Source organism: Cryptomeria japonica, unplaced genomic scaffold (genome assembly GCF_030272615.1).
Source record: "Cryptomeria japonica unplaced genomic scaffold, Sugi_1.0 HiC_scaffold_994, whole genome shotgun sequence".
In the NCBI taxonomy this organism is placed as follows: Eukaryota; Viridiplantae; Streptophyta; class Pinopsida; order Cupressales; family Cupressaceae; genus Cryptomeria; species Cryptomeria japonica.
The window spans coordinates 26,441-36,807 of NW_026729668.1; the positions used below are offsets into that span (position 1 = coordinate 26,441).

The following is a 10,367-nucleotide window of genomic DNA, read 5'->3' on the forward strand; positions in this document are numbered from 1 at the left end:
CCCGTTATTAAGAAAGAGGTAGATTAGAACCGGGAGATTGGGAGGTTGCAGCCGGGCATGTTACGTATAGAATCGAGAAGAGAAATCATCGCTACCAATCCCAGCCGAATTATTGTAGGGGCCTCCCACCCCCGATGCCTGACGTTATTGTGGGGGTTCAATTGCTCCCATCCCAATGCCCAGAGATAAAAGTGGCTGTGGTTCGGGCCGGGGTGATTGTATTGTAGCTTACTCTAGCAGGCCCCCATAGAATTGTAGGGCCATAAAGAATTGTAGGGGGGGTGGGGGAGAATGGTAGGTGCATGGGGCTTCTAGTTGAATCGAGAGAATGGGGCTTATAGTTTAATCGGTTGAAACGTACCGCTCATAACGGTGATATTGTAGGTTCGAGCCCTACTAAGCCCATTCCCCCGGGGTGAGATATGAAGAACGAGTCGATCGTCAGCTCCGAATAAAGCTGGTATTCATCTAAGCTGGCTAACAACAATATATGGAGGGCTGGCGTGCTGGCTATCTTACTCACCCCGTAACCGCCATTTCTCTTCCTATGAATGCACTGAATTAATGTACGCCTGCTTTCCCTTACTCTAGCAAGTGGCATTAATCCTAAGCCATTAATTCTGATGAAGCGGTGGTAAGCCCCTACTATTCTATGGGCCCCTACTATTCTAAGGTGGGGCGAGACGTTGGGAATTCTGGTCCCCCCCCCCACTAGTCACCCCCGTTAGTGAAAACTGCTTTTCAAATTAGGTAGGAGGTGAGGTAGGGTAGCTATAGGAGGGTAGGGCTCTATTTTATCCCCACCCTTTTATCCCCACCCCTATAATGGATTATTCCTCCCCCACCCCCGGTGATTACAGGTAGTCACCCCCGGGACTCAAGGGCGGGGCGCAGGGGTAAGGAGGGAAGGAGGGCGGCAACTTCGACGTTTCTAGTTGGACAGCCCACCGAACCGGCCCACCACTTAGATATGCTAGTGCTCGGATGAAGAGCTGGGGTCCGGCCGAACAAGGAAGGCCGAACCCCAGATAGCCGAACAAGGAAGGGACGGTCCGGCCGAACCTTCTCGATAAGAGTTAGCCGGTGGAGGCATTCTTTCCTGTAGGCTGGCCATTCATTCGGCTGGACAACCCAGACATTTTGGGTAACCGCCCCCCCCTTTAGATAGTAGGGCATTTTCTCTTGGCTGGAACCGGTACGAAAGACATGCCACAATCGTACGAAAAGATGGGTAGGGCTCCTTCTATTCTAGAGTTTATCATTTTTATTACTTCGAGCATTTATCACTACTTATTGGTTTGCTAATCACAAGCATAGGTCCATCTCATCATTTAGCTGAGTTGGCTTATATCCTAGGCCTTAATACCGCGTGGAGTAAGAGCTTTGGGCAGACCAGTGGATCTCATTAAGTTCAAGCGTCCGTCAGCTTGGAATTCAGATGATTGTGCCCCCATCTTATCATTTTTGGTACCATAGATACGAAGCTCCCTTATGTGGGTTAATGCGTTAAGTGATAGTGGGGCAACCCTATAAGAATATGCGTGGGTGGCTTTCATAGCTTTTTCCGATAATTTGCACATCCCTACCCACCAGCAGTAGATCCAGCAGCCCCTTCGACATTTTATGGGCAGTGGTTTCTCAGTTTATTCAGCGGATGCATTTGACCGAGTGGAAGCATCAGTAGCAGGGGAAGGAGCATAGCTAGGACCAAATTAAGCAGTCAATTCTACAGTTGGTGACTCAGCAGTTGTTGGTTCTGTTGTTTATGATTTTGACTCTTCAAATTATGCAGTTGGTCCAGCAGTTTATGCTTTTAGTGATCCAGTTCTAGCTTCCCTTCGTCCGGTTCCATTTCCGGATCCAGTTCCAGATCCATAGCTAGATGTTGACCGAGTCAATCCAGCAGCAGTAGATATAGTAGCGGTTTATCCAGCACCACTAGCATAGAGAGCAAGGGTAGCATAATATATGGAGACATCATGCGCAGATGCAAGGGTAACAGAAGCAAAGGTAGCAGGTCCAGATGAAGCAGTTGTTCCTGTCGTTTAAGCAGTTTATTCAGACTTTTATCCAGTTGCCCCCTACAATTCTATGGGGCTGTCGATTACGCTGTTGATTCTGTAGTTGACTCAGTAGTTTACCTTGTTTACCGAGATCCAGACCTGACAGAAGTAGAGCTAGAAGCTGATCCGGTCTAAGTACCAGTCAAAGTAGTTTAAGCAGTCGATCCAGCTTATCCACTGGCACCACCATCAGAACCGCCACCTGCACCACTGGGCTTTGCACCAGCGCCTGGGTTTGGTATTTCATCATTCCTTGCACCACCAGCACCTGTCATTAAAGCACCACCCGGAGCAGATCGAGATCTAGATCCAAACCCATATCCACCACTACCTACACCGCCAGCACCAGCAGCATATCCACCAGTGGAAAGGTAAGCAGCACCAGTAGAAGCAGAAGCATAGGTAGCTATAAAGACGGTTGATCACCCAGCACAGGGGGAAAAGATAGAAGGAAAGACAGGAGCTAAAGCATAGGCCCCGGCACTATCCATTGGGCAACGGGAAAAGCATAAGTTTGACCGGCGAAGGGTAGAGTACGGGTCATTTACTACTCAAGGGATGGTTACCTAGCCTCAGCCCATATAAGGTTTTGACTATCTTGGATAAAGGTCTACCTGATTCAGATAGGGGCGTTCCATCCTACTTAGACTAGGATTCTAGGTTCTCAGTTGCTGGTGGTGCTACCCTTGCTTCTGTGTTATAGGTCTCTGCCTTTCTCGCCGCTGGTAGATTTGTAACTTAATCCCGAACTCCCAGATCCTCCCATACAGATCTCGACCCCCCCTCCCCCTCTATCTAGTTGGAGTTGGAGTTGGAGAGGGCCCCGATAAAGGTTCCAACCACTGATCCTTGTCAGCGGAGCCCCAGCCCTCTATGGCACATTGTGGAAGATTGGTTCATTCTCCATCCCAGCAGCAGTAAAGGGAGTTGGCCGGGTGGGGGGGAATTCTAGGCGTATTGGAGCGAGTAACCGAATGATCGACTAACTGATGTCGTACCACCCCTCCAATCCCGGCCCCCTCTTTTCTATTATTTGGGTTGCGGAGGATAGAAAATCCACTCGACCCCCGGCCTTCCTTCTCTTAGTCGGTTGGGAATGAGATGCTTCAATCGCTCAGCTGATCCCGCCTATCCCGACAATGAAGGAGCAGGGGCGGATCAGTACATTTATACCCAACTATACCATCCCACCCAACCCGATGGCTCATTCAATCATCTCCTTAATCGGGAGTTGGAGTTGGGGATGAGGACCTTACCGCCTTCAATCAATTGGGTAGGGAGGGCCTCCGGGCGGGGAGTGATCCGAACTTCTTATTCCGGGCCTCAAGCATTGCCGAAGGGTCGAATCCCTCCCACAATTCTACAGAGGGCGGGGGGGGGGGAGGCGGGCCGGGGTATGCGGAACAAAAGTCTATTCGAAATGTTCCGGCGCCCCTTATTCTAACCGATGGATCCGGGGTTGATAGATGGATGGAGGAGCTCCTACGAATGCCTGGGAGGATCTAGATGGGAAGATGAATTGGCTCTCGTACTCAATGGCTCGCTACGAACAAATAACTATGAAAGAGAAAGGGCGCCCCAGCGCCTTACTGCTATTTGGCTATCACTCCGAACTAGAGGGGGGCTGGAGCGATTATATGGTATGGTACCTGCTACCCCAGTAAGTAGATAGCCTGCCCCTGCTGAAGGTGATACAGTAGGTTAGTGTAGCCAATCCCGACCCGTAGCTCGGGTGGGAGGGAATCATAGGGCCCGAGCGATTCGATTCTCGTCTCGTGTGGGAACTTTAGTTGGCGTTTCTATCTCGAGACGAGGAGTTGTTCGTCCCTATCGGGTAGCGGCTGCCACACAATAGAGGGGAGAGGCTGTCGCGGTGCAGAGGCTTTTTTTTTCAATTGCCGTTCCGGAATACTGGCTCCCCAAACGGAATCACTAAAGAGGGGAGCTGCGCGGGCTTGTGGCGAATCGTGACAGGTAGTGGACAGGAGCCACTGGGAGCGGACGGGAGAAACGCATGGTTGAACAGATGTGATGAAGAGGATTGGGATGGCCTCGATGAATTCAGATTTCGTATCGGTAAGGGGCCCGGACCAAGCGAGGCATGGAACCGGGATGGAGGAATGGGGAACACTTCGATTAGAGAGTCGACTCAGCTTTTTGCTAGTGAATCTCCCCGGGCCGGGGTCGGGGACAACAAGCATCCACTTGAGGGGTGTGGAGGGAATGGGTATGACGAGCGAGAAACACCATTCTTCGGAGTAAACAGCGATTCTTCCCCGCAATATAGAGATAGGGGATCGCAATGCTTCAATAATAGAAAAGAGGGGCCCGTGTGTGGGAATGGGTGGGGGGTTAAAGGCCTCCCACCCACCCCTGCATCTACCTTCTTCTTAAAAGTGTATATCTAGACGCTCCCGTCTGCCTTTTCCATCCATGGGACGAGCTGGCAGCAACCTGTATGTCTGATCAATTCACTATATGAACCAGAACCGCCTGTATGTATGCTGGGAGCGGGAGCTTCACTTTACTACCGATTGAGAGGTGATCAGCTTAATGACGAGAAATGCTTTCTCACCTTGAATAGAGAAAGAGCGATCGAAACTTGTTAATACGTGGATAATAGTGTGCACTCGCTCAAGATAGAGAGGGGATAGGGAGAAGGCTCAACATTTGTTCTTCTTGACCGAATCGGTTGAGAACTATGGGTGGGAGGGCCCCTACCATTCTAAGGCCCTACTATTCTAAAGGGCCATCCCCACACACAAGTTGGAAAGAGCTTTTACCCCCCCACCCATCCCCACACAGAAAGAAATGCTGCCTCCCCTTACTAATGTTTCATTGCCAAGGTTTAAGCTGCTTCATGAAATGCTGAAAGACCTACCGGAACTGCGGGAATTGAGAGAACGAGAATGGGGCTTCGGCAATAAGAGATAATTGTGAGAGCTGTAGCCGCATTTATTGAAACAAGACCTCTCAGATCGGTCAAACAAGAATCGGTATAGGGAGAAAGAACAGCCATTCATCGATTAAACAAGTGTTTCGATCGGTTGGGCCCCGCACCTCATTAAGATCATAGGGTATTCCACCCACCGGGTTGAAAAGGCGAGAGATCTCCGTAATTACTGGAAAACGAACCTATGCTCTTGAGCCGACTAATGCTAAAACAGGAGTGCTTGCTGGAACCTTTCGTTCTCCATCTAGCGTTTTCAGTTAGTTTCGAACTTGCTTTTAATGGTTGCCCGCGAAATGAGTAAACCCTCGAGTCCCGCCATCCAATTCTTATGAGTAGGGCGTTCCGGAAGGGTTCATCACTAGAGACGTATATAGATGGGAGGGTCACCCAACTCACCTACCTATATTCTTTTTCCGGCACAGCTTACCTAAACATCAGTCAAGCAAGTGGTCGAAAGCGGGATTGACAAGTCAGTTCGAGCCTTCCCCATTCTCTCTCTCAAAAGCAGAAGTCTATATGGGAGTGTAGGAGATCCCAGGGCAAATCCCCCTATTGACTTCTCGTATCGAAGCCTGCCCCACATCATTCAATGTCAGGGTGCTCCGAGAAGCGGGCATACGGAAAAACCCTCTGTATCTATATAGATAATTGGACCTTCCCCTCCAGTGGGACTAGTCCCCTCCGCCCGATAGATATAGATAATCTCGTTGGAGAGGGAATTCTGGATATACGTACGTACACACGAGAGTGGTGGAGTAGCGCAACGATGCCCATATAGAAACTATTTATGGCAACTATAGTTGCTGCTCGACTCACCCGAGCCCGGCAAGCTGAATCAATTCGGGGAGATGCGACTATACCCCCCCACCCATCCCCACACACGATGCCGAGAATCGACATGAGCTTGCAACATACCAACTATCCACCCGGCACTATAGCCCGAAAAAGTGCGAGAGAGAGGAGAGACAATTTCTTTCTCCCCCATCGGCCCGGCAGCACCTGCGACCAGTAGAATGGCTATCTATGGTCCCAACCGGGGCAACAATGGGAAAGCCTCATACCCTAACTAGCAATCAATTGATCGAGCAGCGGGCTGAAAGCACCTATCGATGCATAACCTGTCCTCCGCTACTTGGGCGATACTATAACCCCGACCAGTATTCTGCCTATTCCACGATTCTAAAGCAAAAGTGCGTATGCATGCAGATCTTTCTCTTACCCCGAGAATGAACCAACCCACTTATATATATATGTCATTGTAGTGAGGATTCAGCCAAGTTCTCCCTTTATCGGAGGGTAGGCTAAGGATTATCCTACCTATCCGCCCAGAAATGGGATCGAGAGGGATGGACGGCGTGCCCGCGCCCCCGCACACTAAACCACCGACTGGGATAACTGGTACACCATTAGTTGATTCCCCCCTGCTCCTAGCTAGGCATCATGTTGGCCCTTCCGACCTCTTCTTTTTTTCCCTTGGGGCCCCGAGGAAGAGAAGGAACCGAAGGCTTTGCCAGTTCAAAAAGTACAGTAAGAATTAGAGGGAGAGAGAAGCGGAGAGATGGCGGAAAAGGAGCTCCTATGAATGGCTATAGTGGAAGTGGAGAAACCCTCTCTATCTCAAGCTTGCCCGATAGTTATGATTCTCTCCAGAATGGACCTGCTGCTCTAGGATCCGCCCCAGCTAACTAAATGCCTTTCTCGATTCAATGAATGGTAAGAAATGCTTTCTCGGATAGATGGGAAATGGATGGTATAAGTGCAATGGATCAAGCTGCGGGCGGACGGAGATAAGTAGTTTCGCAATCAATCAATTAGGCGCTATTGACTAAATCTGTCTAACCGAACGTCAACTGCATCCCTCGGATCCTTCTGTTGCGGGCCCTACCCACATCTCGATAAGCGGATTTACTTCTCGGGCTGAGATCGATCACCATTACTCTTCAAAAAAAGGATGGGTAATTATGAAAGAAAGGGGTTGAGCTCTAATGAAGTCGTTAATACTTCTGCCACAGAATTTCGTTTTTTCCACCACTTACTAGTCATTGGACCTGCATCTACTCCGGCTCGGTGGGTTCTCTGATCTTGCAGATATAGAGCTCTCTGTTGCTCAAACACTCCCCCTCCCACTATCATCCGGGTGTGGAGGGAGAGGTAGCCCAACTATCTCCTCCCACCCACCCCGGGATGCCTCCATCGGGTGGGGCGTAGGGCTAGCTACCTATAGATAGTAGTGGGGCATGTTACGTCTATGATTTAGTTCCTGTCCAAGTCTCATAATCTAAGAATTTGGGGCGAATCTAGACGTAACATGCCCCATCCTCCTCCCACCCGGGCACCGCACTATTCCCACCTCTATCAGCCCTACTATTCTAATGGGCGGGTGGGGGGGAATTACTATCATAGCATGGGGTTGAGGATAGGAGAGAGGGCCCATCAGCCCTACTATTCTAATGGGCGGGTGGGGGGGAATTACTATCATAATCGGTCGGCATGGGGTTGGGGTTCGAATCCAACTAGAGAATAGAAGGGCAAGGCCCCTCTCTAACACAGTTGGAGAGAATAAAGGCCTTACTACAATATTGGAGAGAATAAAGGCCTGACAAGGCTCTACTTACTATATTATAGACAGTTGGCCCCCCGGCATGCAGCATGGGCACCCTATATCTCAAATGGTGGAGAGAAGGATCGTTGGGTATGGGAGAGAGTATCATTCATTTATGGAGTGGGAGATGGCCCCTCTGGGAGATGGGTGGAACGCATCGACTCGACTGGTTGGTGTGGTGAGAGAGATATTCGCTGGTTTCCCATAGGACGCTGGGCCGGGGAGAAGAGAAGAAGAGCATCAGCTATTCATCTTTTCTCTCCCGTTCCTCTCAAGATTAGGTATAGGGAGGTCGAAGGCATTTCTCGCTCTATCTCTATACTATATAGGTAGGTGCCCCCCTATCAAGCCCCATGGATATAGATGGGGCCGAGGGGTCGATCGAATTCTTGATGTGAGTGGCCCCCCCCATATATCTGGATATGGGCAATCACTCATATCACGTCATAACTACTTCTTTCTCGAACGGAGTCAAGATATATAGGCTTCATTCATTCTCCTCTATATAGTCCGCCCTCGACCAACCCCTTCAAATAGTAGGGCTGTTCCCAACCCCCCCACAATATTAATTACCTCCGCCATTATAGCTGAATAGTAGGGCCATAGAATTGTAGGGGCCCTCCCAATGCACCGGAATAGAAGGGATGGCGGAACTACCATAGAATTTGAGGGGCCCGCACTACCCTGGCAAATATCGAGAACCCGGGTTAATTAATTAGTCAATTAATGACGCCCCATAGAACCATAGAACTATAGCTTGGGGGGGATAGGGGGGGCCCTTCGCCCCCCCCCACCCCCCCCCCCCAATAAGAATTGTAGATTATTGGGCGGGGGCTAGAATAATATGAAAAAGGGCGACATAGTAGGGGGGAGGTAGATGAGTTGTAGGGGCCCTCCTATCAAGCCCCTGGGTGAGATTAATTGTTCCGGGTGTTCATAGGAATATAAAGCGGGTATGCCGGGTGAACTATACCACATAGAATTGTAGGGGCAATTAGAGTTCCCCGGTTCATCGGGACCCAAGCTGCGAGTAAAGTCATATCACGTATAGAATCTAATCCCACTAACGACTCCAACTATAGCTTCTTAATTCGAGCAGTTAATTAATCAGTTAATTAATGACGCCCCGGTCAATTAATTAACCTGCTAGAGTAAGGGGCCCTCCCGCCATGGAATTGTAGGGGAGCAGCTTGCTAGAGTATTATTAATTAACTTGCTAGAACCATAGAATTGTAGGGCGAGCAGTAGATTAATGACGCCTGCTAGCCCTTTAGATAGTAGGGGGCTAGAGAATTCCCCTACTATTCTAAGGGGCGGGGCTTTACTGGGGCTAGAATAAGCTAGAATAAGCGAATAAGGATTTCTAGATGAGGGGGGGCCCCTGGGGGGGGCGGGAGGAAGAGGCGGCTGGCCCCTACTATTCTAATGGGCGCCGACCCCTGGAGGATAAATGGCTAGAACCCCAGGGACGGGGGCTAAAGTTGCCCTACTATTCTAAGGCCCCTACTATTCTAAAGGGGTTCCCACAATTAATGATAGTAGGGCGTGTTTCCCCCGGCGCCATCCGTCAAGAATTTCTGTTGTTCGGCCGGAAAGAAGAAACTAAAGGCCCTCCATGCAGCCCCTAATCTATCAAATTGTATACGTCACATTCCTCCTTATCCTAATCTATCAATATACGTCACATTCCTCCTTCTCCTCCAACCCCCTACTATTTTGAGGGCTCCTTCGGGAGGAGGGGCGGGGAAGGCCTCCAACTCCACTTGCCCCCCCTCCCTTTTCCCCTCCTTTTTCCCTCAGGGGCTCCCCTACTATCTATAGGGCTTCAAAAAAAGAAAGAATTTATCGCCCCTATAGATCTATAGGCCCCCGCGATGAACAGCGGCGCCTTCTTTTAAGCGAATCTCTGGTTGGCCAAGTCCAGTTCTTTATCCAGGTAGAGCGTGCGAGGAGTAACCTCCAGAATAATAGAAAATAGGGGCCCACCCTTAAAATGAAGTGACTAAGGGATTGGGAGAACTAAACTAGAGTGCATTGGGAGAGGATTAAGCTGGTATGGTACTAAGCTGGGCTCAACGATACGGGTACGAGTACGATGCTGGTACGCGCTATCACCCTATATATATGGCATGGCGAGTACGATGCTGGGCTGGTACTAAGCTGGTCTGGTACTAAGCTCAAGTGCAAGCTCAGAGTTTAGGAATACAATACTATTCCTAAACTTCTCGCAGTTCGAATTAAATGCCTTCTACTCTACTCACTGCGAATTGAACCAACTTATCCCACCAGGGGCGCCCCTATGGGTCGAGGCATTTACTTATCCCACCAGGGGCCCCTATCTATATATGGGTCAAGGAACCCCGTAGGGCGACTACTGGTTGGTATGACTGTTATTATCACTCCCACTGATCCCACCTACTGATCCTACCTACTGCTACCCACTCCATGGAGGTTGGTCTCCCTTTGGCCGAAGGGGATTGGCACAGAGGGAGATCTATCTGGGTTGGCTGGTTCACCTCTGAGCTCCACCTCTGAATCAAATGAAGCAGGTTCACCCCAGAAGCCTGGGCCCTACTATCTATAGGCCACCTCGGGGGGGGGGTGGGAGGATATAGTTGCCCGAACCGCCTTTCAGTAAAGCTGGTTCACCTCGCCCGAATTCGGGACAGCTGGTTCCTCATTAAGTGCCAGCTGGTTCTTGGCTGGTTCACCTCGTATCGCCATAGAAATGGGTTAAAACGGCCTCGGG

At 50.1% G+C, this 10,367-nt stretch overlaps 1 non-coding gene across 1 annotated transcript; it reads left to right on the top strand.

The window, feature by feature from the left end:
* The first annotated feature begins 331 nt into the window (after window positions 1-331).
* Window positions 332-405, top strand: TRNAM-CAU (transfer RNA methionine (anticodon CAU)). Its single transcript has one exon. It is a non-coding gene; the product is annotated as a tRNA-Met (tRNA).
* The last annotated feature ends 9,962 nt before the right edge of the window (window positions 406-10,367 follow it).